Genomic DNA, 26,465 nt, shown 5'->3' with positions numbered 1-26,465 from the left:
GAACAAACTATGCCATGTACGTGGCCATAAGATTGATCATTTGGCTTGAAAGTCATGAATCTTCATGCGTGATAGCTCATTTCTGAGAACACTTTTTTAAAATAATTTCCGTATTACAAGTTTATTATTTTTCCTGGAAACTTGGTCACATATAATGACACAATGCGAAGGTTTTCCAATTTTTTGATTTTTTTGAATTTTTAATGCCCATTTCGAACAAAACGGCGGGCTTGACCGTTCCTAGCTAGTGGTTGAATCTTGGAATTTTTTTGGTGTTACTCTGATTAAAAATATACTTATGTACCTAGAAATCATTTTTGGAAAAAATAAATAGCAAGCTATGAGGCAGCTGCAGTTCAAATTTGACCCGCTTCTAGCTGAATCGGCAGTAATTTGTCTTTTTCACCAGAGGTGGATCAAAACTTTTGACACCCAACCATTTGCTCAATTGAGAATCAAATATGGCCTAGTATTTTATAAAAATGATTTGATCCAATTTTGTAAGAAATATATGGTAGGTCCTTCACAAAAAAAACTCATTTCGGGCACTCGGAAAATGGAAAATGAATTTTCCGTGCAAAGAAAATTAAAACTCCCTTAAGAAATATTGTTTGGAATTCCAAGATACACCCTTGTGCACAATATGAGATCATTTTAACAAACTATGCCATGAACATGGCCATAAGATTGATCATTTGGCTTGAAAACCCTGAATCTTCACGCGTGATAGCTCATTTCTGAGAACACTTTTTAAAAATAATTTCCATATTACAAGTTTATTATTTTTCCTGGAAACTTGGTCACATATAATGACACAATGCAAAGGTTTTCCAGTTTTTTGATTTTTTTTGCATTTTTAATGCCCGTTTCGAAATGCGGTCAAAACGGCGGGCTTGACCGTTCCTAGCTAGTGGTCGAATCTTGGAATTTTTTTGGTGTTTCTCTGATTAAATATACACTTATGTACCTAGAAATCATTTTTGGAAAAAAAATAAAGAGCAAGCTATGAGGCAGCTGCAGTTCAAATTTGACCCGCTTCTAGCTGAATCGGCAGGAATTTGTCTTTTTCATCAGAGGTGGATCAAAACTTTTGACACCCAACCATTTGGTCAATTGAGAATCAAATAAGGCCTAGTATTTTATAAAAATGATTTGATCCAATTTTGCAACAAATATATGGTAGGTCCTTCACAAAAAAAAACTCATTTCGGGCACTCGGAAAATGGAAAATGAATTTCCCGTGCAAAGAAAAATAAAACTCCCTTAAGAAATATTGTTTGGAATTCCAAGATACTCCCTTGTGCACAATATGAGATCATTTGAACAAACTATGCCATGAACATGGCCATAAGATTGATCATTTGGCTTGAAAACCCTGAATCTTCACGTGGGATAGCTCATTTCTGAGAACACTTTTTTAAAATAATTTCCGTATTACAAGTTTATTATTTTTCCTGGAAACTTGGTCACATATAATGACACAATGCGAAGGTTTTCCAATTTTTTGGATTTTTTTGAATTTTTAATGCCCGTTTCAAAATGCGGTCAAAACGGCAGGCTTGACCGTTCCTAGCTAGTGGTTGAATCTTGGAATTTTTTTGGTGTTTCTCTGATTAAAAATATACTTATGTACCTAGAAATCATTTTTGGAAAAAATAAATAGCAAGCTATGAGGCAGCTGCAGTTCAAATTTGACCCGCTTCTAACTAAATCGGCAGTAATTTTTCTTTTTCACCAGAGGTGGATCAAAACTTTTGACACCCAACCATTTGCTCAATTGAGAATCAAATATGGCCTAGTATTTTATAAAAATGATTTGATCCAATTTTGTAATAAATATATGGTAGGTCCTTCACAAAAAAAATTCATTTCGGGCACTCGGAAAATGGAAAATGAATTTTCCGTGCAAAGAAATTTAAAACTCCCTTAAGCAATATTGTTTGGAATTCCAAGATACACCCTTGTGCACAATATGAGATCATTTTAATAAACTATGCCATGAACATGGCCATAAGATTGATCATTTGGCTTGAAAACCCTGAATCTTCACGCGTGATAGCTCATTTCTGAGAACACTTTTTTAAAATAATTTCCGTATTACAAGTTTATTATTTTTCCTGGAAACTTGGTCACATATAATGACACAATGCGAAGGTTTTTCAATTTTTTGATTTTTTTTGAATCTTTTATGCCCATTTCAAAATGCGGTCAAAACGGCAGACTTGACCGTTCCTAGCTAGTGGTGAATATTGGAACTTTTTTTGGTGTTTCTCTGATTAAATATATACTTATGTACCTAGAAATGATTTTTGGAAAAAATTAAAGAGCAAGCTATGAGGCAGCTGCAGTTCAAATTTGACCCGCTTCCAACGGAATCGACGGGAATTTGTCTTTTTCACCAGACGTGGATCAAAACTCTTGATACCCAACCATTTTGTCTATTGTGAATAAAATATGGCCTAGTATTTTATAAAAATGATTTGGTCCAATTTTGCAACAAATATATGGTAGGTCCTTCACAAAAAAAACTCATTTCGGGCACTCGGAAAATGGAAAATGAATTTTCCGTGCAAAGAAAAAGAAAACTCCCTTAGGCAACATTGTTTGGAATTCCAAGATGCACCCTTGTGCACAATATGAGTTCATTTGAACAAACTATGCCATGAACGTGGCCATAAGATTGATCATTTGGCTTGAAAGTCATGAATCTTCACGCGTGATAGCTCATTTCTGAGAACACTTTTTTAAAATAATTGCCGTATTACAAGTTTATTATTTTTCCTGGAAACTTGGTCACATATAATGACACAATGCGAAGGTTTTCCAATTTTTTGATTTTTTTTTAATTTTTAATGCCCGTTTCGAAATGCGGTCAAAACGGCGGGCTTGACCGTTCCTAGCTAGTGGTCGAATCTTGGAATTTTTTTGGTGTTTCTCTGATTAAATATACACTTATGTACCTAGAAATAATTTTTGGAAAAAATAAAGAGTAAGCTATGAGGCAGCTGTAGTTCAAATTGACCCGCTTCTAGCTGAATCGGCAGTAATTTGTCTTTTTCACCAGAGGTGGATCAAAACTTTTGACACCCAACCATTTGGTTAATTGAGAATCAAATATGGCCTAGTATTTTACAAAAATGATTTGATCCAATTTTGCAACAAATATATGGTAGGTCCTTCACAAAAAAAACTCATTTCGGGCACTCGGAAAATGGAAAATGAATTTTCCGTGCAAAGAAAATGAAAACTCCCTTAGGCAACATTGTTTGGAATTCCAAGATGCACCCTTGTGCACAATATGAGTTCATTTGAACAAACTATGCCATGAACTTGGCCATAAGATTGATCATTTGGCTTGAAAGTCATGAATCTTCACGCGTGATAGCTCATTTCTGAGAACACTTTTTTTAAATAATTTCCGTATTACAAGTTTATTATTTTTTCTGGAAACTTTGTCACATATAATGACACAATGCGAAGGTTTTCCAATTTTTTGATTTTTTTGAATTTTTAATGCCCATTTCGAACAAAACGGCGGGCTTGACCGTTCGTAGCTAGTGGTTGAATCTTGGAATTTTTTTGGTGTTACTCTGATTAAAAATATACTTATGTACCTAGAAATCATTTTTGGAAAAAATAAATAGCAAGCTATGAGGCAGCTGCAGTTCAAATTTGACCCGCTTCTAGCTGAATCGGCAGTAATTTGTCTTTTTCACCAGAGGTGGATCAAAACTTTTGACACCCAACCATGTGCTCAATTGAGAATCAAATATGGCCTAGTATTTTATAAAAATGATTTGATCCAATTTTGTAAGAAATATATGGTAGGTCCTTCACAAAAAAAACTCATTTCGGGTACTCGGAAAATGGAAAATGAATTTTCCGTGCAAAGAAAATTAAAACTCCCTTAAGCAATATTGTTTGGAATTCCAAGATACACCCTTGTGCACAATATGAGATCATTTTAACAAACTATGCCATGAACATGGCCATAAGATTGATCATTTGGCTTGAAAACCCTGAATCTTCACGCGTGATAGCTCATTTCTGAGAACACTTTTTTAAAATAATTTCCGTATTACAAGTTTATTATTTTTCCTGGAAACTTGGTCACATCTAATGACACAATGCGAAGGTTTTTCAATTTTTTGATTTTTTTTGAATTTTTTATGCCCGTTTCAAAATGCCTTCAAAACGGCAGGCTTGACCGTTCCTAGCTAGTGGTGAATATTGGAATTTTTTTGGTGTTTCTCTGATTAAATATATACTTATGTACCTAGAAATGATTTTTGGAAAAAATAAAGAGCAATCTATGAGGCAGCTGCAGTTCAAATTTGACCCGCTTCCAACGGAATCGAAGGGAATTTGTCTTTTTCACCAGACGTGGATCAAAACTCTTGATACCCAACCATTTTGTCTATTGTGAATAAAATATGGCCTAGTATTTTATAAAAATGATTTGGTCCAATTTTGCAACAAATATATGGTAGGTCCTTCACAAAAAAAACTCATTTCGGGCACTCGGAAAGTGGAAAATGAATTTTCCGTGCAAAGAAAAAGAAAACTCCCTTAGGCAACATTGTTTGGAATTCCAAGATGCACCCTTGTGCACAATATGAGTTCATTTGAACAAACTATGCTATGAACGTGGCCATAAGATTGATCATTTGGCTTGAAAGTCATGAATCTTCACGCGTGATAGCTCATTTCTGAGAAAACTTTTTTAAAATAATTGCCGTATTACAAGTTTATTGTTTTTCCTGGAAACTTGGTCACATATAATGACACAATGCGAAGGTTTTCCAATTTTTTGATTTTTTTGAATTTTTAATGCCCATTTCGAAATGCGGTCAAAACGGCGGGCTTGACCGTTCCTAGCTAGTGGTCGAATCTTGGAATTTTTTTGGTGTTTCTCTGATTAAATATACAGTTATGTACCTAGAAATCATTTTTGAAAAAAATAAAGAGTAAGCTATGAGGCAGCTGCAGTTCAAATTTGACCCGCTTCTAGCTGAATCAGCAGTAATTTGTCTTTTTCACCAGAGGTGGATCAAAACTTTTGACACCCAACCATTTGGTTAATTGAGAATCAAATATGGCCTAGTGTTTTATAAAAATGATTTGATCCAATTTTGCAACAAATATATGGTAGGTCCTTCACAAAAAAAACTCATTTCGGGCACTCGGAAAATGGAAAATGAATTTTCTGTGCAAAGAAAATGAAAACTCCCTTAGGCAACATTGTTTGGAATTCCAAGATGCACCCTTGTGCACAATATGAGTTCATTTGAACAAACTATGCCATGAACGTGGCCATAAGATTGATCATTTGGCTTGAAAGTCATGAATCTTCACGCGTGATAGCTCATTTCTGAGAACACTTTTTTTAAATAATTTCCGTATTACAAGTTTATTATTTTTCCTGGAAACTTGGTCACATATAATGACACAATGCGAAGGTTTTCCAATTTTTTGATTTTTTTTGAATTTTTAATGCCCATTTCGAACAAAACGGCGGGCTTGACCGTTCCTAGCTAGTGGTTGAATCTTGGAATTTTTTTGGTGTTAATCTGATTAAAAATATACTTATGTACCTAGAAATCATTTTTGGAAAAAATAAAGAGCAAGCTATGAGGCAGCTGCAGTTCAAATTTGACCCGCTTCTAGCTGAATCGGCAGGAATTTGTCTTTTTCACCAGAGGTGGATCAAAACTTTTGACACCCAACCAATTGGTCAATTGAGAATCAAATAAGGCCTAGTATTTTATAAAAATGATTTGTTCCAATTTTGCAACAAATATATGGTAGGTCCTTCACAGAAAAAACTCATTTCGGGCACTCGAAAAATGGAAAATGAATTTTCCGTGCAAAGAAAATTTAAACTCCCTTAAGCAAAATTGTTTGGAATTCCAAGATACACCCTTTTGCACAATATGAGATCATTTGAACAAACTATGCCATGAACATGGCCATAAGATTGACCATTTGGCTTGAAAACCCTGAATCTTCACGTGGGATAGCTCATTTCTGAGAACACTTTTTTAAAATAATTTCCGTATTACAAGTTTATTATTTTTCCTGGAAACTTGGTCACATATAATGACACAATGCGAAGGTTTTCCAATTTTTTGGATTTTTTTGAATTTTTAATGCCCGTTTCAAAATGCGGTCAAAACGGCAGGCTTGACCGTTCCTAGCTAGTGGTTGAATCTTGGAATTTTTTTGGTGTTTCTCTGATTAAAAATATACTTATGTACCTAGAAATCATTTTTGGAAAAAATAACGAGCAAGCTATGAGGCAGCTGCAGTTCAAATTTGACCCGCTTCTAACTGAATCGGCAGTAATTTGTCTTTTTCACCAGAGGTGGATCAAAATTTTTGACACCCAACCATTTGCTCAATTGAGAATCAAATACGGCCTAGTATTTTATAAAAATGATTTGATCCAATTTTGTAAGAAATATATGGTAGGTCCTTCACAAAAAAAACTCATTTCGGGCACTCGGAAAATGGAAAATGAATTTTCCGTGCAAAGAAAAAGAAAACTCCCTTAGGCAACATTGTTTGGAATTCCAAGATGCACCCTTGTGCACAATATGAGTTCATTTGAACAAACTATGCCATGAGAGTGGCCATAAGATTGATCATTTGGCTTGAAAGTCATGAATCTTCACGCGTGATAACTCATTTCCGAGAACACTTTTTTAAAATAATTGCCGTATTACAAGTTTATTATTTTTCCTGGAAACTTGGTCACATATAATGACACAATGCGAAGGTTTTCCAATTTTTTTATTTTTTTTGAATTTTTAATGCTCGTTTCGAAATGCAGTCAAAACGGCGGGCTTGACCGTTCCTAGCTAGTGGTTGAATCTTGGAATTGTTTTGGTGTTACTCTGATTAAAAATATACTTATGTACCTAGAAATCATTTTTGGAAAAAATAAATAGCAAGCTATGAGGCAGCTGCAGTTCAAATTTGACCCGCTTCTAGCTGAATCGGCAGTAATTTGTCTTTTTCACCAGAGGTGGATCAAAACTTTTGACACCCAACCATTTGCTCAATTGAGAATCAAATATGGCCTAGTATTTTATAAAAATGATTTGATCCAATTTTGTAAGAAATATATGGTAGGTCCTTCACAAAAAAAACTCATTTCGGGCACTCGGAAAATGGAAAATGAATTTTCCGTGCAAAGAAAATTAAAACTCCCTTAAGCAATATTGTTCGGAATTCCATGATACACCCTTGTGCACAATATGAGATCATTTTAACAAACTATGCCATGAACATGGCCATAAGATTGATCATTTGGCTTGAAAACCCTGAATCTTCACGCGTGATAGCTCATTTCTGAGAACACTTTTTTAAAATAATTTCCGTATTACAAGTTTATTATTTTTCCTGGAAACTTGGTCACATATAATGACACAATGCGAAGGTTTTTCAATTTTTTGATTTTTTTTGAATTTTTTATGCCCGTTTCAAAATGCGGTCAAAACGGCAGGCTTGACCGTTCTAGCTAGTGGTGAATATTGGAATTTTTTTGGTGTTTCTATGATTAAATATACACTTATGTACCTAGAAATCATTTTTGGAAAAAATAAAGAGTAAGCTATGAGGCAGCTGCAGTTCAAATTTGACTCGCTTCTAGCTGAATCGGCAGTAATTTGTCTTTTTCACCAGAGGTGGATCAAAACTTTTGACACCCAACCATTTGGTTAATTGAGAATCAAATATGGCCTAGTATTTTATAAAAATGATTTGATCCAATTTTGCAACAAATATATGGTAGGTCCTTCACAAAAAAAACTCATTTCGGGCACTCGGAAAATGGAAAATGAATTTTCCGTGCAAAGAAAATGAAAACTCCCTTAGGCAACATTGTTTGGAATTCCAAGATGCACCCTTGTGCACAATATGAGTTCATTTGAACAAACTATGCCATGAACGTGGCCATAAGATTGATCATTTGGCTTGAAAGTCATGAATCTTCACGCGTGATAGCTCATTTCTGAGAACACTTTTTTAAAATAATTTCCGTATTACAAGTTTATTATTTTTCCTGGAAACTTGGTCACATATAATGACACAATGCGAAGGTTTTCCAATTTTTTGATTTTTTTTGAATTTTATTGCCCGTTTCGAAATGCGGTCAAAACGGCGGGCTTGACCGTTCCTAGCTAGTGGTTGAATCTTGGAATTTTTTTGGTGTTACTCTGATTAAAAATATACTTATGTACCTAGAAATCATTTTTGGAAAAAATAAAGAGCAAGCTATGAGGCAGTTGCAGTTCAAATTTGACCCGCTTCTAGCTGAATCGGCAGTAATTTGTCTTTTTCACCAGAGGTGGATCAAAACTTTTGACACCCAACCGTTTGGTTAATTGAGAATCAAATATGGCCTAGTATTTTATAAAAATGATTTGATCCAATTTTGTAACAAATATATGGTAGGTCCTTCACAAAAAAAAGTCATTTCGGGCACTCGGAAAATGGAAAATGAATTTTCCGTGCAAAGAAAAAGAAAACTCCCTTAGGCAACATTGTTTGGAATTCCAAGATGCACCCTTGTGCACAATATGAGTTCATTTGAACAAACTATGCCATGAGAGTGGCCATAAGATTGATCATTTGGCTTGAAAGTCATGAATCTTCACGCGTGATAACTCATTTCCGAGAACACTTTTTTAAAATAATTTCCGTATTACAAGTTTATTATTTTTCCTGGAAACTTGGTCACATATAATGACACAATGCGAAGGTTTTCCAATTTTTTTATTTTTTTTGAATTTTTAATGCTCGTTTCGAAATGCAGTCAAAACGGCGGGCTTGACCGTTCCTAGCTAGTGGTTGAATCTTGGAATTGTTTTGGTGTTACTCTGATTAAAAATATACTTATGTACCTAGAAATCATTTTTGGAAAAAATAAATAGCAAGCTATGAGGCAGCTGCAGTTCAAATTTGACCCGCTTCTAGCTGAATCGGCAGTAATTTGTCTTTTTCACCAGAGGTGGATCAAAACTTTTGACACCCAACCATTTGCTCAATTGAGAATCAAATATGGCCTAGTATTTTATAAAAATGATTTGATCCAATTTTGTAAGAAATATATGGTAGGTCCTTCACAAAAAAAACTCATTTCGGGCACTCGGAAAATGGAAAATGAATTTTCCGTGCAAAGAAAATTAAAACTCCCTTAAGCAATATTGTTCGGAATTCCATGATACACCCTTGTGCACAATATGAGATCATTTTAACAAACTATGCCATGAACATGGCCATAAGATTGATCATTTGGCTTGAAAACCCTGAATCTTCACGCGTGATAGCTCATTTCTGAGAACACTTTTTTAAAATAATTTCCGTATTACAAGTTTATTATTTTTCCTGGAAACTTGGTCACATATAATGACACAATGCGAAGGTTTTTCAATTTTTTGATTTTTTTTGAATTTTTTATGCCCGTTTCAAAATGCGGTCAAAACGGCAGGCTTGACCGTTCCTAGCTAGTGGTGAATATTGGAATTTTTTTGGTGTTTCTCTGATTAAATATATACTTATGTACCTAGAAATGATTTTTGCAAAAAATAAAGAGCAAGCTATGAGGCAGCTGCAGTTCAAATTTGACCCGCTTCCAGCGGAATCGACTGGAATTTGTCTTTTTCACCAGACGTGGATCAAAACTCTTGACACCCAACAATTTTGTCTATTGTGAATAAAATATGGCCTAGTATTTTATAAAAATGATTTGGTCCAATTTTGCAACAAATATATGGTAGGTCCTTCACAAAAAAAAACTCATTTCGGGCACCCGGAAAATGGAAAATGAATTTTCCGTGCAAAGAAAAAGAAAACTCCCTTAGGCAACATTGTTTGGAATTCCAAGATGCACCCTTGTGCACAATATGAGTTCATTTGAACAAACTATGCCATGAACGTGGCCATAAGATTGATCATTTGGCTTGAAAGTCATGAATCTTCACGCGTGATAGCTCATTTCTGAGAACACTTTTTTAAAATAATTGCCGTATTACAAGTTTATTATTTTTCCTAGAAACTTGGTCACATATAATGACACAATGCGAAGGTTTTCCAATTTTTTGATTTTGTTTGAATTTTTAATGCCCGTTTCGAAATGCGGTCAAAACGGCGGGCTTGACCGTTCCTAGCTAGTGGTCGAATCTTGGAATTTTTTTGGTGTTTCTATGATTAAATATACACTTATGTACCTAGAAATCATTTTTGGAAAAAATAAAGAGTAAGCTATGAGGCAGCTGTAGTTCAAATTTGACCCGCTTCTAGCTGAATCGGCAGTAATTTGTCTTTTTCACCCGAGGTGGATCAAAACTTTTGACACCCAACCATTTGCTCAATTGAGAATCAAATATGGCCTAGTATTTTATAAAAATGATTTGATCCAATTTTGTAAGAAATATATGGTAGGTCCTTCACAAAAAAACTCATTTCGGGCACTCGGAAAATGGAAAATGAATTTTCCGTGCAAAGAAAATTAAAACTCCCTTAAGCAATATTGTTTGGAATTCCAAGATACACCCTTGTGCACAATATGAGATCATTTTAACAAACTATGCCATGAACATGGCCATAAGATTGATCATTTGGCTTGAAAACCCTGAATCTTCACGCGTGATAGCTCATTTCTGAGAACACTTTTTTAAAATAATTTCCATATTACAAGTTTATTATTTTTCCTGGAAACTTGGTCACATATAATGACACAATGCGAAGGTTTTCCAATTTTTTTATTTTTTTGCATTTTTAATGCCCGTTTCGAAATGCGGTCAAAACGGCGGGCTTGACCGTTCCTAGCTAGTGGTCGAATCTTGGAATTTTTTTGGTGTTTCTCTGATTAAATAGATACTTATGTACCTAGAAATGATTTTTGGAAAAAATAAATAGCAAGCTATGAGGCAGCTGCAGTTCAAATTTGACCTGCTTCCAGCTGAATCGGCGGGAATTTGTCTTTTTCACCAGAGGTGGATCAAAACTTTTGACACCCAACCATTTGGTCAATTGTGAATCAAATATGGCCTAGTATTTTATAAAAATGATTTGGTACAATTTTGTAACAAATATATGGTAGGTCCTTCACAAAAAAAAATCAGTTTGGACACTCGAAAAATAATTCTCTTACAGAAAACTTATTTGTGAGAACACTTTTTTATGATATTTGCATTATTCAAAGTTTGTTATTCTTACTGAAAAGTAGGTCACACTTGGTGACCCAATGCAAAGTTTTTTTATTTCTATTTGTTTTTATAAATTTTCTAGGCCGTCAAATAGCAGACATGTTTTAACATCTTATTTTCAATCGATTATGACCAGTTTAAATGGTCTTAAAATCATCAAAGGGTACTGCGTTTTGATTGGTCCAAAACCATCTCATGCGGATCATGGATTAGCACCGTCGGAAGCGCCCGGATCTAACGGCAGCCCACACTCCCCCCTCGTCACTCTCCCCCTCCCTCTCATCCTCATCCACCCTCGAAAACCCTAGCTCACTTATCCCCATCGCCGCTGCCGCTCCCGCTCCCTTTTCCCCCGCCGCCGCCTGTCTCCTCCCATCGTACTCCTCCTCCCTCGTCCTCGTCTCATCGCCGCCGCCACCTCCTCCCCGTCCCCGGCCTCCTTTCCTCCCCGTCCCCGGCCTCCTTCCGCGGCGCGCGATCCCCTCTCCCCTCCCCTCCCGATCCCACCCACCGAACCAATCCCGATCCAGTCCAGATCGAGAGAGAGCGAGCCCGCTCCCGCGATTCCCACCGCCGCCACCCCCACCCACCACCATTGATCTGGCCCCAACGGCTCGTTCCCCTCACGTAACTGCTCCCCTCCTCCCCGCCCTACATGCGCTCCAGATCCGGCCCCGACGAAGCCATGGTGAGTCCCGTCGCGGTGTCTGGCCAGCCGGCGATGGCGGGGATCCGCTGCTGCAGCGCCTCCGCGCGGGGACCTGCTAGGCCGCGCCGTGGCTGCGGGACGTGCCGTGGATGTGACATTCTCTCCATGCCCGCAGATCCACTCCCGCAGCGGTTAGATCCACCCTCACTCCTCGCGCTGGAAACCCTAGCCATGGTCACCGACGACCACCCAACATCCATCACCAGCGGTGCCAAGGACCCAGATCCAACACCTCACCTTCTCTCCCTGTCCACCACGCCACGGTGCCATGAAGATGGATGGAGATGGCTCCCCTACTCTGCTCGGGACGTACAACGACGCCAAGGTCCAGCCCTTCTTCGTGGAGATGGATGGATCGGAGGGCCGACGACACCAACAACGAAATCCACCACGCGCTCGAGGTGAGGTCTGAGAATTTCCTCTCTCTCTAAATTTTTTCATTTTGGGAATCCCTGCCTCGGTTGCATCGCACGCCTCTGCTTGGACTGGACTGATTCATTTTCTGCGTGCCCTTCACAAGTACACCATGACCATCATGTTCGACGGCACCTACACGAGCGGAGGTCTCGGAGAAGATTAGCCTCCTGCAGCGGCTTGTGACCCAACCTCCTCAACAATGAGGCTTCATTCATGGCTGGTAAGGTTCTCACACCTCTTGCTTGAGATTTCTGGTTGTATTATACATACAGTCAAAATTATACCTTTTGAGTTTTGATGAATCATATGCTATTCCGTCCGCTCAACAATAGTATATGTTGTTTTCTCATGATGATAATCCTGCATCACTTGACTGAAACATACCAGTCCAGTCCATTCTCACAACCAATTAAGTCCAGAGCTCACACCTCTCTGTTGATGATGCACATACATTCCAATTAAAGAATAACACATGATTAATTAATTCTTGGGCTCTTCTAGCCGTGCTTCTTACTCTAGGTTCTAAGTAGAGATTCCTATATACGTATACTTGCTTTGCTGCCGATTCCTGACTCTGTCTGTCTGTTTTGGAACTGTAAAATGCAGTGATGCCAAACATCGCCTCTGCTTCAACTGATTACTTTTCTGCGTGCCAAACAGAGCATGTGATGTTATCAAAATATTTGCGACTCTTAATGGGTTTATCCCACTTGATGATCTTAACCACCAAGTTACTGTAAATTTGTACAAAGGACTGATGGTTTTGGTTTGAGTTACTTAACCATTCTTAGCTCGCTAGATAGTGCCTGCATCTGGTCCTGATTAGAGGAAAACTAATACAGTATGTCGACATTGCAGTGTGGAGTACAATGCCTCGTACGCGTACCACTCCCTCTACGCCTACTTCAACCGGGACAATGTTGTCCTTAAGGGCTTTGCCAATTAAGCACAGTGTTGTAGCTGTCTTCCATTACCAAAGCTACCAATACAATATTCTGATCAAACTTGGTTCTGAATTCTGATATCCGACTGTTTCTTTTCTCTAGGTTCTTTAAGGAATCAAGCGACAAGGAGAGGGAACATGCGGAGATGCTTATGGAGTACCAGGTATCAATGATTCCCTTGACCTTTGAATTATTAATACCATTGTCCTGTGCGTGCTAGCTAGAAACTGATGGATGATGCTTGGTGTATTCTTGTGTGTGTCCATCAGAACAGACGTGGAGGGCGGGTGAGGCTCCAGTCTATCATGACCACATTGACAGAGTTCGACCACTCTGAGAAAGGCGATGCTCTGTATGGTAAGTTTATTTATGGTTGTGGGTGTTTATGCATATTCAGTTCTGAGAAAGGGCTGTTAGTTGTGCCAGATTAATTACCCGGGGAAAGTAACACTTTGTGGAAGAAATAGGATATATATATATATATGTGCTTCTGTTGCTTCTATAGTATAGTCAGTACTCATGCCCATGATCGACCAGGTCCCTGCTCTGTTTCTTCTTCTTTTGCTTCCTGTATGTATGTATGTGTCTATGCATGTAGCCCCCTCGCTCGCCTACTGTTGCCGCTGCTCCTGCTATTTCCTACTGCCTGCTGCCCCATACTGCTGCTGCTCGCCAGATGCCGCAGCTACTCACTGCTGCTGCTACTCTTGCACTGCTGCTGCTGATGCTACTCGTTATGGAATTCATTATGGAATTTGGTGCAGTGTACCATCAGTCACAGCTGCTGAGTTAGCCATTTAGGTAGTAGTACATGACAGTGAACGGCTCAAAAGTATTTCTGTGTTTGATGCATGGCCTATCTTACTTCGTGCTTATACATTCTGTTCTGTACCTAACTTATATTGGAAGCTGACTATTCTGTAAGATGGATCTAACCATCATTAAGTGCAAAAGTTTTCAGGATAATTCGCAACTGCATTAAAAAATTCTAATGGGAGTTATACATGTTTTCTCATGATAGATTGATCTAGACTGAAACATGATTTTGCATGCCGTTTTCCGTCGACAAATATACAAGTTATATCAGCAAGTTACTGTATGTGTTAGAGAAATCAGTGTTGATTTATTTGTTGTTCTTTTTTTCTTTCTAATTTTTGCATGAGAGCAAACTGGTGTAGCTAGCTGGACTATGCAGCCATGAATCAGGAAGTAGCATATTCAGTTTTTCTAATAGAAAATAAATGTATTAAAAACTTTAAAAACTGCATAATAAGTGCTTGTTCATGTTTGGTTTTCTCTAAACTTTGTTTGTATGATTGAGGGCAAGTTTACTTGGTTCTTTTCTCTAAACTGTGCTTGGAACATTCGTTTTTATGATCTAAAATTGCCTTCCTCTGATGATGCAGGTGCCCAGTTTGTGCTCGCTACCGAAGGAGCTCCATGTTGAAGAAGATTGAAGAGCACCAGGGTTAACACCAGGGCAGCTTGTAGAGCTTGTAGAGCTTGTAGAGCTTGTATATGTATAGAGCTTGTAAATGTATCATGTGTAGAGCTTGTATATGTTAGAGCTTATTATGTGTAGAGCTTGTAAAGTATATTTTATTTGTACAATAGGAGCTCTGTACTGAATCTGGCTGATAATATTTGGAGTATTATGTGTGTGTTTTGTTTGTGCCAATTTAAATACTAGTTATTTATTTACTGTTAAATTGGAATATGAAGAATAAGAACTTGCTAGCTGGGACACACGTACCTGAACCTGACATCTGGGACCCATTTGACTAGTGGACCTTTTTTATATTACAAAAAAACTAAAACTTTCTAGCAGAAAAGGCCACGGCCCCAAAATGAGAAGGCTTAATTGTTGGGCTTGGCCCATCTACCTAGCCAAAATTAATATGAGAAAAAAACACAAATAGGCCGAATTGTTGTGCTAGGCCCATGTAGAAAATCGAATTGTACCGGGCTGAATCTAGTGCCACATCAGCTTGCACGCTGGATGCCTACGTGGCCTGGGGACGTTGCTAGTGACCAAAACGCCACAGTGGACATATTTTGGTCATAAACGTCCACGACCATTCCAGAAGAAAGGTCACTATAGTCAGTTTACGACCGCCAACTTTTGACCTTTTGTTTTTGGTCACAAAAATGTCGCAAATGAAAAACCATGACTTTTCAGTGACCAATAGTGGTGGTCAGAAGTTGACATATTTCTTGTAGTGAAACCGTAAAGAATTGGGAGAAACGATACATACCATAAAGTTTCGCATTTGTTCAAGCTTTCCAACGCCATATCGTTTGCTGCATTCGGACGCACGTTTAAAAAATTAGCTTAAAAATACGAACTCGGTAGGACTTGGACCACTTCCTGAATTAGTCTTAAACCATTCAAAATTAGAAAAACACTTTTCAGATGAAAAAGTAGCGCATTTTCATAAGCTTTCCAACGCCATATCATATGCCTCAATTGGTTTAGCCGTTTAGAAATGACATCGAAAATACGAACTCAGCTGTTCGGTTGACGAAATTTAACATTTTTTTCAAATTACTCTTTAACCATAGGGAATTAGAGAAAATTTTCAACATGTGGAAGGAGCGATTTTGCAGTAGCTTTCCAACGCCATATTATATGCCTCATTCCGATAAATGGTTTAGAAATGCGATTGAAAATACGATTCACGTTTTATATGTGAAGAAAAAAGCGTCTTTTAAAATTGCTCTTAAACCGCTTATATTTTGCCAAAAGTTTAAGTTGGGTCATGATATTGGTGTCCATAGCTTTCCAACGGTATATCGCAAGCCCCATTTGGGCAATGTTGGCGGAAGTTCAACCTAGTACACAGGGAAGTTCAACGTACTACTAGCGGGGCAGGTCAGGTTGTGATCAGAATATTATTCTGATCCCGTGATCAGAATAGTGTTTATATATTCCCACTCTTTTACCTTTTTGTTTGCAAGCATGCCTCCGATAGTGAGTATAGCCAGTGGTAGGCCACCACACTTCTTTACCATTTTGTTGACCACAGTCATCACTTCCTTGCCATTTTTCAAGTCTTCATGTGTTTTCCTACTCTTTCTTAGTAGCAAATTTGTGGCATCATCTGTTTGCAGATGCTTAAGGCGATAGATGAGTGATTCAGAAGTGCACTACTGAGCCAAGCCAACATCGCGTGTTGTTACTATTATTCTGCTACCTTTATTAATAGGAAGTGCAAAATATGTGATCCAATTCAAAGCATCTATGTCCCACAAGTCATCAAGAACAACAAAGTATCTCTTCTCCTTAAGCCCTTCGCTAAGGTATCCGGTGAGAGATTCTACATTCATAGCCTTCCCTTCAAATTCTTTCAAGAATTCGTTCAACGAATTATCACCCAATAGCTGCCTAATCATGTCCTTGAGCATCTCTATCTTGGAAAACTTCTGTGAGACGGTGACCCAAGCGCAACAAGCAGATTTATTCACAATATCTTCCTTGATTTCATATGCCTTCCTTGCTATGATAGTCTTGCCCAAACCGCCCATGCCAATGACACATATCACCTTGCAAAGACCATTTCTGGAGTTGACATCAACCATCTCAATAACCTCTTGTTTAGCCTTAGCAAAGCCCACAAGCTCTGCCGCATCAATGTTGCTGAGTGGCTGCGAATATCTTCCGTGTAGGAATTCACTTCATCAATGCTGCTGGATGCATCAGCGGTGATTAAGTTATAGCGTGTATTCCTGTTGCTCACTTCTTCAACTCTTGCTTTGAGATCACGGATTTGGCTGGCAATCCGATGGCGGTGTTTCATCTTAAGCAGCCGTCGAGCCCGGCTCTGGCTTCCCACATGCACCATAAACTCATCAAGGCAATCCTCAATACCATAGGCGAGGTCTCTTGCTCTGCCCACACGTGGAGTAGCATGTTTTTGTTCTTTGTTTTCTCAGCAGCCACTAGGAATGCTTGCATCGTCTTGAGCTTGTCTTTTATGAACCTGCAAAATAACTTACATTCATTAGACAAATCTTGGTGCCATTCAACAGTTTGTGAGTTATTTGCCCAAAACCACCACATTATGGGCTAGGGTAACAGATCGATACCACATTATGGGCAGGGCACACAAAACCACCAACAATGGGGCTAATTTGTAACGTGGAGCACTGACGCTGTGTTTTAGCTCGGAAAACATCGAATCTGACAGGTGGGTCCCGCTTGTCGAGCTGACGTGGTGCGTGCTGACGGACGCCGTTAGACGGCGAGAGACGGCCGTTTCGGCGCGCCTGTTTAAGTGGCCCGCGCCGGTCGGTGTTCAAACCGGACCACCAGTTCATCACTCTGTCGCTCTCCTCTCTCTCGACCCCGACAACCGCCAGCGCGGGCAGTGTCGACTCGCCGCCTTTCGCCGCTCCGCCATGGTTTCTTGGAGCGACGAGTCCTCGAGCTCTTATTCGGACGGCGAATAAGTAACTAGCCAGGTATGTGTGTTCGCCTCTCGCCTCCCCCACATGCTCTTAGGGTTCATCCCGCTAGGGTTGGGGTTCATCATTTGGGGATTTTCACCCAGCTCGCTGATTTGTGCAATTTGTGTGCTGGTTAGCTTCCTAGAACTATCTCTTGCTATGAATTGAGTGGCATTGCTCACGATCTGTCGTCTCGTTGTCTGCATCAACAACCTTGCATCAGGCGTGTTGCATTTGAATCTGTGGACACAGGCAGATGTTTTCTTGTGTGTGCTGAGGAGAAGGTATGATGGTCACTACTGTAAGTAGATTAGCTTAGTTAGTTTCGGGTCCATTAATTTGTCAGTAATCCAATTTTGTGTATCAAAGATTTTCTGTTGCTTCAGTTGATGTAATAGTTGTTGCCCATAATCTATGCATATAAATGTTTTTGCCCCGAATTTGTGCATACAATCTTATGAGTGTTTGTGCCCATATGAGTGTTTCTGCCAAGTTGATGTAATAGTTGTTGCCCATATGCTGTCTTAATTGTTTCTGCCCATAATCTATGCATACAATCTTATAGATGAAAAAAGTTATATATGCTGTTATAATTGTTTACAGAATTTGTGCATACAATTTTCACAATATATCTATTAATTAATGATGTAATATTTGATGCATAGACTATAAGTCAGTGGATAGAACTAAACTATAATTCAGTGAATATCACTGAACTACAATTCAGAACATATTTCTTATTGAGAACATATTTATTTAATTGTAGGCAAAACTAAAGTGCAACTATCTGGAGTGAATAGATCCAGAGTGGTTAGTGGCAGTTCTCCCTCACTGAATTGTGGAGCATGTATGACAAAGATATCAAGGACAGGCACACAGAAAATGTTGAGCTTGCTGAAAGAAATTTCAAACTAGTTGGAGAAAAGAGGAAGATGGAGGAAGATCTTAGGTTTTTCAAACTAGACTTTGCTAAAATGGTTGCTGACAAGGAGGATGCTATCATAGAGTTGGGCAATGTTAGGTTGGCTCTAAGTGATCTCAAAGAGGAGATGGAGAAGAAGAAGCTGGCAGGCCATGGTTGTACCAATCTTCATCAGGTACTTAGGGCAAAGACAGAGAAAGAGAGGGACCATCTAGTGGTAGAGAGAGACCAAGTTGTGACAGAGAGGGACCAACTGAAACAAGAGAATAAAAAACTGGAGTGCATCATTGCAGATCTGCTCAAACAGAAACATGGGTACAAGGACAAGATCAAGAAGTTCAAGGAGAAATGTGATGATTTTAAACTATGTATTGTGGTGTGGTTTAGGGTAGCACTGCAGTTGATCTGAATGTGCTCTAATGCACTTAATAAGCTGTAATGCTTTATGTATCTTTATGTCCAAGACTTGTCTTGTGTACTCTGAAGACTTGTGTTGTTTACTCCCAAGATCTAATGTCCAACTTATTATCATTGCATCTTTGGATCAATGCCCTACTTATTAATGTATTTTGTTTGTATCAACTGAAACATTTGTGGTTGTTTTGCCATAATATTTGTAGAGAACATATATTCTAAAGTGATCTGTTACCATTTACTTTGCACAGAAAATATATTCTAAAGACAACTATAATCTTTGTGGTTGTTTTGACATGATCTGTTTTGCACAGAAAATATTTAGCACACAGAGAAAATATTTTGCACACATCACAGAAAATATATTCTAAAGAGAACATTTACTTTGCACAGAAAATATTTTGCACACAACATATATTGCACAGAACATATATTTGTAGAGAAATTACTTCAAAGTGCCATATATTTGCACAGTGCCATATATTTGCACAGAACATATATTTGCAGAGAATTTTAACAGTAGGAGATAAACACAGATACCTTCACAGTGCCATACATAGGTTCATAATGGCATACATAGGTTTAACAAACATAGGTTCTGAGTGCCATAGTGCCATAGTGCCATAACGTCATACATAGGTTCATAATGTCATAATTAAAGTGATGTAATGCCTGATTTAGCACACATGCACTTGCATAAAGAATTCAAATTTGAGCATTTAGTAGTTCCCACTGGCATAGAAGTACCCCTCCATCCTCTTGCTCATGTACTTTGTCCTCTTTGGCCTACTGCCTGTAGGCTGGCTAGTAGAAGCTTCTGCAGAACTTCTTGGAGGCTTGAACATTTTTGCCCCCCCCCCCCACCAGCAGGAGTGGAAGATCTTGCTCCCCTTCCAGCAGCAGCAGATGAAGTAGCACCCCTTCTAGGAGTAGAAGCAGACCTTGCTCCTCTTCCAGCATCAGTAGACGAAGTAGCACCCCTTCCAGCAGTAGTAGATGAGGCTGCTCCCCTTCCAGCAGTAGGAGCTGAGGCTACTCCCCTTCCCGTAGCACCCCTTCCAGCACTAGTCTTTGCACCTCTTGTAGCAGCAGGAGAGGAGTTTGTAGTAGATGATGATGGTGCTGGCCTAGCATTTCCAGTAGCTGATGAAGTTGCACCATGGTGCCATTCAGGTACAGTCCTGTTTTCCTGTAATTAAAATATTAAACAACTTTATAATAATCAGTCATTACAAGTGAACACTCAAGTAATTTCAAAATGAAAATACCATGTGCTTGTTCCTCCTGATTTGCAAATCAGGCCTTAATGGCTTAGGACAACTTGTGTACTTGTGTCCTTGCAGCTTGCAGTTCCCACATGTTATAGTGGCCATCCTAGAAGTCTGTTTTGCTTGAGGTGGCTCAAACTTCCCTTTTTTCCTTTTCTCTTCTGCTGGCCCCTTCTTGTCATCTTTGAACTGTGGTGGCTCAATGTCAGGTGTTGGAGTTTTCACCCAGCTATCTGGACCAGGAACAGGGTAAATTACTGGCTTATATGCCTCCAAGTACATAGATTTCTTGAAGAACACATTGATATGATCCTCTGGCAGCTGTTTAGACCTATAGATGGCAGAACAAGCATGGCTGCAAGGAACACCAGTGATGTCCCATTTCTTGCACCCACATATTTGTAGGTTTGTGTCAACATCTTGTCTCCACTAGTGACTTGAAAAATTCCTTGGCCAGCTATTAGATCTTTGCAATCCCTTGCATACTTCTTGTTCATCTCCAACTTCTCTGCATAGGTTGGTGCAATCTCCCATCTAGCACATTTTCCACCCACTCTTTTCAGGTGGAACCTCACTAGGAACTTGTCCTTGATCCCATTGATCATTGTGACAATGGGCTTGTTCCTTACGTCTAGAATGTACTTATTAAAAACTTCACTCAAGTTATTCACCACCAAATCAGTTTTGCAATTAGTGTCCTCCATTGCATGCCTAGACCAAGCTTTAGCAGGAATTCTTGACATCCACTCCCAAGCAGCAGTGCACTCAGCCTTCATGCTTTCCATGGCCAAATTGAAGTCATGCTCAGTGTAAGCATAGGTAGCTGCATCCATGCATCTCTTCAAATCCTCTCCTCCAAATCCCGCTCTCTGGAAGTTTGCATAGATGTGCCTCAAACAGTACCTATGATGGCAGTTTGGGAATATTGCTGTCACTTCATTGAGTAGACCCTGCATGAAAATGAATTGAAATAATGTTAAATGACTTGAAATGATTAAAAATGATTTTAAATGATTTTATATGATTTTATATGATTTTATATGATTAAGAATGATTTTATATGATTTTATATGAGTTCTTATGATTTTGTATGATTTTGTACAATTTTATATGATTCTATATGATTTTATATGATTTTAAATCACTAAACATGATGGGTTCACTTTGATGATCAACTAGTCTTGATTGGTCACCCTAGGCTATCTATACCTAAGTGTCGACAACAAACGTTACGACTCGACACCTACCAACTAGTCATGATGGCATAACTTTGATGATGGATATGTTCTTTGATACCACATGGGTCACCCTAGGCTATCTATACCTAAGTGTCGACAACAAGCGTTACGACTCGACACCTACCAACTAGTCATGATGGCATAACTTTCATGATGGATATGTTCTTTGATACCACATGGGTCACCCTAGGCTATATATACCTAAGTGTCTACAACAAGCGTTACGACTCGACACCTACCAACTAGTCATGATGGCATAACTTTGATGATGGATATGTTCTTTGATACCACATGGGTCACCCTAGGCTATCTATACCTAAGTGTCGACAACAAGCGTTACGACTCGACACCTACCAACTAGTCATGTTCTTTGATACTAAATGAACAACTAAATGAACATGTAAATGAACAAGTAAATGAACTAAATGAACAACTAAATAAACAAGCAAATTAACTAAATGAACTAACCTTCTGTCTATCAGACATGAATGTGTACTTTCCAAACTTGCCCTCTTCACTTCCTCCTAGAGCATACTTGAGTTGTGTCAAGAACCAGGACCAGTTAACTGTATCTTCAACTCCAACCACTCCAAAGGCAATGGGGTACATGTTGTTTGCATCCATTCCAGTAGTTGCTAGTATCTGTGCACCACTTGTCAATTTGATGAAGCAGCCATCTAGACCTATGAATGGCCTACATCCATTCAAGAAGCCCTCACAACATGCATTCAAACTAAAAAATAGACCATGGAACATTGGTCCAACAGTAGGATTTTCTCTGGTTTTGCCACTAACAGTAGTGACAATGCACCTAGATCCAGGATTTGTAAGCTTCAAGTCTCCAAATAGTCTCTCAGCCTCTTATATTGCTTCTTGTGATCACCAAGCACAATCTCTTTTGCTTTCTTCTTAGCCCTCCATGCCATCATCCTAGGAATCTCAATCCCAAATTGCCTCTTTGCCTTGTCAACAATAGCAGGTACAGTAGTGTTGGGATCTGATCTTATAGTTTCAAGCATTTTGTTGCCAAGCCACCTTGAACTAATCCTAGTTTTCTCAGACTGGGTGAGACATATGTGCTCCAACCTCATCCTCTTAATGCAGAAAGTGGGCTCGTTTCTTATCTGTGCTGCTACCATGTAGAACTGACAACCATCTCCCTCACAACAAACTATTATCCTATCACTGCAGTTTCTGTGATATTTATATCTTCTAAGTTGTTTCACATGCAAATTGACAAGGGCCTCTCTGAATTGGTAAACATCTTTGAAACAGAGCTTTAGCTGGAATTGCTGTTCTGGATGCATCCTGTCCTCATCATACCAGACCCTAGGTGGTCTTTTCTTAGCCCTGCTCCTTCTACCAGAGCTGATAACAAAGGACATAGGTTCATTGCCATCATCATCTGCTTCAAAGCCTGTATCTTCCTCTTCTGAAGATGGAAACAAATCAGGATTAATGGTTGGACCAGCACTAGAGTGGGACCTACTTGTAGGACCTAGCCTCTTTGCCTTCTTCTTAACAGGCTCAGGAACTGGGATCTCTTGGGCCTCCTCATCATCTTCTTGCTGGTCCATGTCATATATATCTTCAGGATCTGTGTCCCCCTCACAGTGTGTACTTGACATGTATTCAGCTCTCTTCCTCTTTATTTCAGAAATAGTTTCATCTAGCTCAGGTTCCTCTTTCCTCCTATTTGCAATTTGTTCTTCTACATACTGCACTGAATCTGAGTCATCTTCTTCTTCTCCTGCATCTAAGTGGTCAACATCAACTACAAAATCTTCATCACTGCTTGAACCTTCCTCACTAACTGCATTGTCCTCCTCATCTGTGTCCATGCCTACAGGAATTTCCTCCTCACTAACTGCATTGTCCTCCTCTGAATCAAACTGAAAATCAGCATAATTGACACTTACTTCGGTGTTAAGCTGTGTCCCAAGATGTAACTGACAGTTAGGAGGAACTGATTTGAGTGGCAAAAAAATTACACTTTCCTGTGTCCCAAGATGTAACTGACAGTTAGGAGGAACTGATTTGTGCACCACACCTGATTCAGCAACAGCAAAACCAACAGGTGCCTCTGCATCTACTTGTTGTGCATCTTGATCTTCTCCAATTGGTGGTTCAATAACTACCTTTCCCTTCTTAACTATCAGTGACAATGTCTGTGTGCTCTCAAATTGTCTCAGCATGTGAACTGCTTCAATGTTGCCTTTAATGACACAAACACCTTGCAGCCCTATATCTTCCTCTTTCAAGTAGCAAAGACTGTCATCCTTACAGTATCCATTGTTGACCATTACATTGACCAAACTACCATAAGTGATTTCTCTTTCAAACATCTTAACAACAGCATACTTCTTCCCAGGAAACTGGAAATAGATTGCAAATAGATTGACCATAAATCTTCAGGCCTAAAATAGATATACAAATGAATATTAACAAGTCAATTGTATTAACATAACTGACCATTATATCTGACCATTATAATGCACTATTTTAAATTATAGTAACATGACAATGCAGTGTAAGCAATTCTGGTCTAAAATATACATACAGTGAATATTAACAAGACAATATCTTCAGGCCTAATATAGCTCAGACTGGTTACAATGCATTGTAAATCAAAATTACAAAATTACAATGTAGTGTAACAATCACATAAATGAACAATACAGTGTGATTTTCTCCGAAAATTCAGAACCATATAGTAACTAACATAACTGAACCCTAACTAAAGATGTGATATTCGACAAATATTCAGGACTACAATCACTTCTAAATGACTAATCCGCGGGACCAATCACTACAATCACTTCTAAATGACTAATCACTTCTAGATCCTGCAGTATGGAGGAAAGATTGAAAGAACAGATCCTTCACATTACCTAGCTGAAGATGGAGCGACCGGGACCACATCCGCGGGACCAATCTGCGAAGCTGCTTCCTCGGTAACAGGCTCCGGCGACAGTCCCGCCGGCGTGGCCGACTCTGGATCTAGGTCGCCGTCGCAGCCGCCATCGGTGTGGAGGGCGATGAATCCACATTGCGAGCGCAGCAGCTTCTGCCCTAACGTAGTACCACCGCCCTCGCCGCTGAGTGCACCGTCTCCGCTTCTATCGACTCCGTGTGCGCCGTCGCCGCCGGAGCTGGTCGCCATTGGAGCGGAGCGGGGAAGGACTGAATCGAGGGAGTGGACTGAATCGAGCGGGGGAAGGGAACGGCTTGACCTAGTACACAGGCGCGCCAAAACGGCCGTCTCTCGCCGTCTAACGGCGTCCGTCAGCACGCGCCACGTCAGCCCGACAGGTGGGACCCAACTGTTGGATTCGCAGTTTTCTGGGCTAAAACGAAGAATCAGTGCTCCGCGTTACAGATTAGCCCCATTGTTGGTGGTTTTTTATGAACTGCCCATAATGTGGTACCGATCTGTCACCCTAACCCATAATGTGGTGGTTTAGGGTAAATAACTCGCAGTTTGTTGGAACACATGCAGCAGTGCAGATCACATAAAAGTTTGTCATCTTTCTTGTTTATTACATCAGTAAACTAAGGGCAAGATCTAGAGGCCAGAGTACACATCACAGACAAGAACCCCCAAGAATGGATGCACAAAGATTCGATTATTTCTCTGGTCACATAAACTATTTCTTGGGTGATTTTTGAATTTCATTTTTGTTGCCTCACAAGTCACAACTTATCTATGCTGATGGATGCATATTTTTTTCATTACCATTAACAAGAATAACGAAGAAATTTCTACCAGAATACTAGCGAACCACACAGAGAAACCAACGGGGAATGAGAACCGTAGGAACTATAAATTCCTATCCGGTGAATGGATCTAAGAAAACAGGAGCAGAGTATAGTCAAGCGGAAACAAGTGAGTGCGTGGGTGTTTCTTACATACCGAATGTCCCTGCGGACGCCGATAAGGAGGCTCATCTCGGCGGCGGCGGCCGAAGCCGCCAATTTGATGGCGCCCTCAAGCATGAACCTCGCCATGTTCACCACCGTCTTCGCCATGATCTCCGGCGGGCCGGCAGGCGAAATCAACTGGTGGAGACAGCTCACAGCAAGGCCGCCGTCACAGCAAGGACAGACATCAGTAGTCAGTGCCACTCACGCGTGGCCTCTGCCTTTCCATCCAGTTGCTATGTTTTGTTTCCCCTCTCTTTTCTCCTTTTCTACTTGCAAACTCAAATGGTAGCCGTTGCTTTTACAAGTTCTATTCCTCCTGCAAAGTACATATTGTTCTTTGGAAATCAAATTAAGTGATGTAGGGCAAAAAATCAGCATAGAGCGTACTGGGAATCTTACTACTGTATTACTCGTGACCTTACAGAGAGTGGCAATAATGATCTGAACCCGTGTCTCAGGCTCAGCTCAGACTAGCTAGCTTTCAACTTTGCTTCAGTGTCCTTGGTTCACACGGTCTGCCACCATTCACAGCACGGGAGTACCGGACGCATGATTGAGGTGCCTGCTAAACTGTTTCTTAACATAATACAGATGCATGCGTTTATATATACATGCATACACTTACGGAGAGGGGAGGCGAGGACAACACATTTATAACCCTCGCCGTCCCCTCTCGATCCCTAAAAAAACACCGCGCGCATCGCCGCCCCCCTCGTCGCCCCTCTCCGTATATACGTTTTTTTGTTAATTATCAAATTTTACGGGTTTTTTTGTTAATTATCAAGTTTTAAGTTATTTACTGTTTTTGTTAAACTAAGTTATTTACCGTTTTTGTTAATTATCAAATTTTACCGTTTTTTTGTTAATTAATTAGTTAAAAAATTCTCTCTCTCTCTCTCTGCTCTCTCTCTCTCTCTGCTCTCTGCTCTCTCTCTCTCTGCTCTCTCTCTCTCTCTCGATCATCGCTCTT

The 26,465-nt window shown here is 39.5% G+C and overlaps 1 pseudogene; it reads right to left on the bottom strand.

Moving 5' to 3' along the window:
* The window catches only part of LOC123084406 (putative disease resistance RPP13-like protein 3), a 40,633-nt pseudogene extending 14,900 nt beyond the window's left edge, over positions 1 to 25,733 (bottom strand).
* Positions 25,734 to 26,465: the final 732 nt, after the last annotated feature.

This window comes from Triticum aestivum, chromosome 4A (assembly GCF_018294505.1).
Source record: "Triticum aestivum cultivar Chinese Spring chromosome 4A, IWGSC CS RefSeq v2.1, whole genome shotgun sequence".
NCBI lineage: Eukaryota > Viridiplantae > Streptophyta > Magnoliopsida > Poales > Poaceae > Triticum > Triticum aestivum.
The sequence above is the reverse complement of the archived record's forward strand: the minus strand, read 5'-3'. Positions and strand labels throughout refer to the sequence as shown.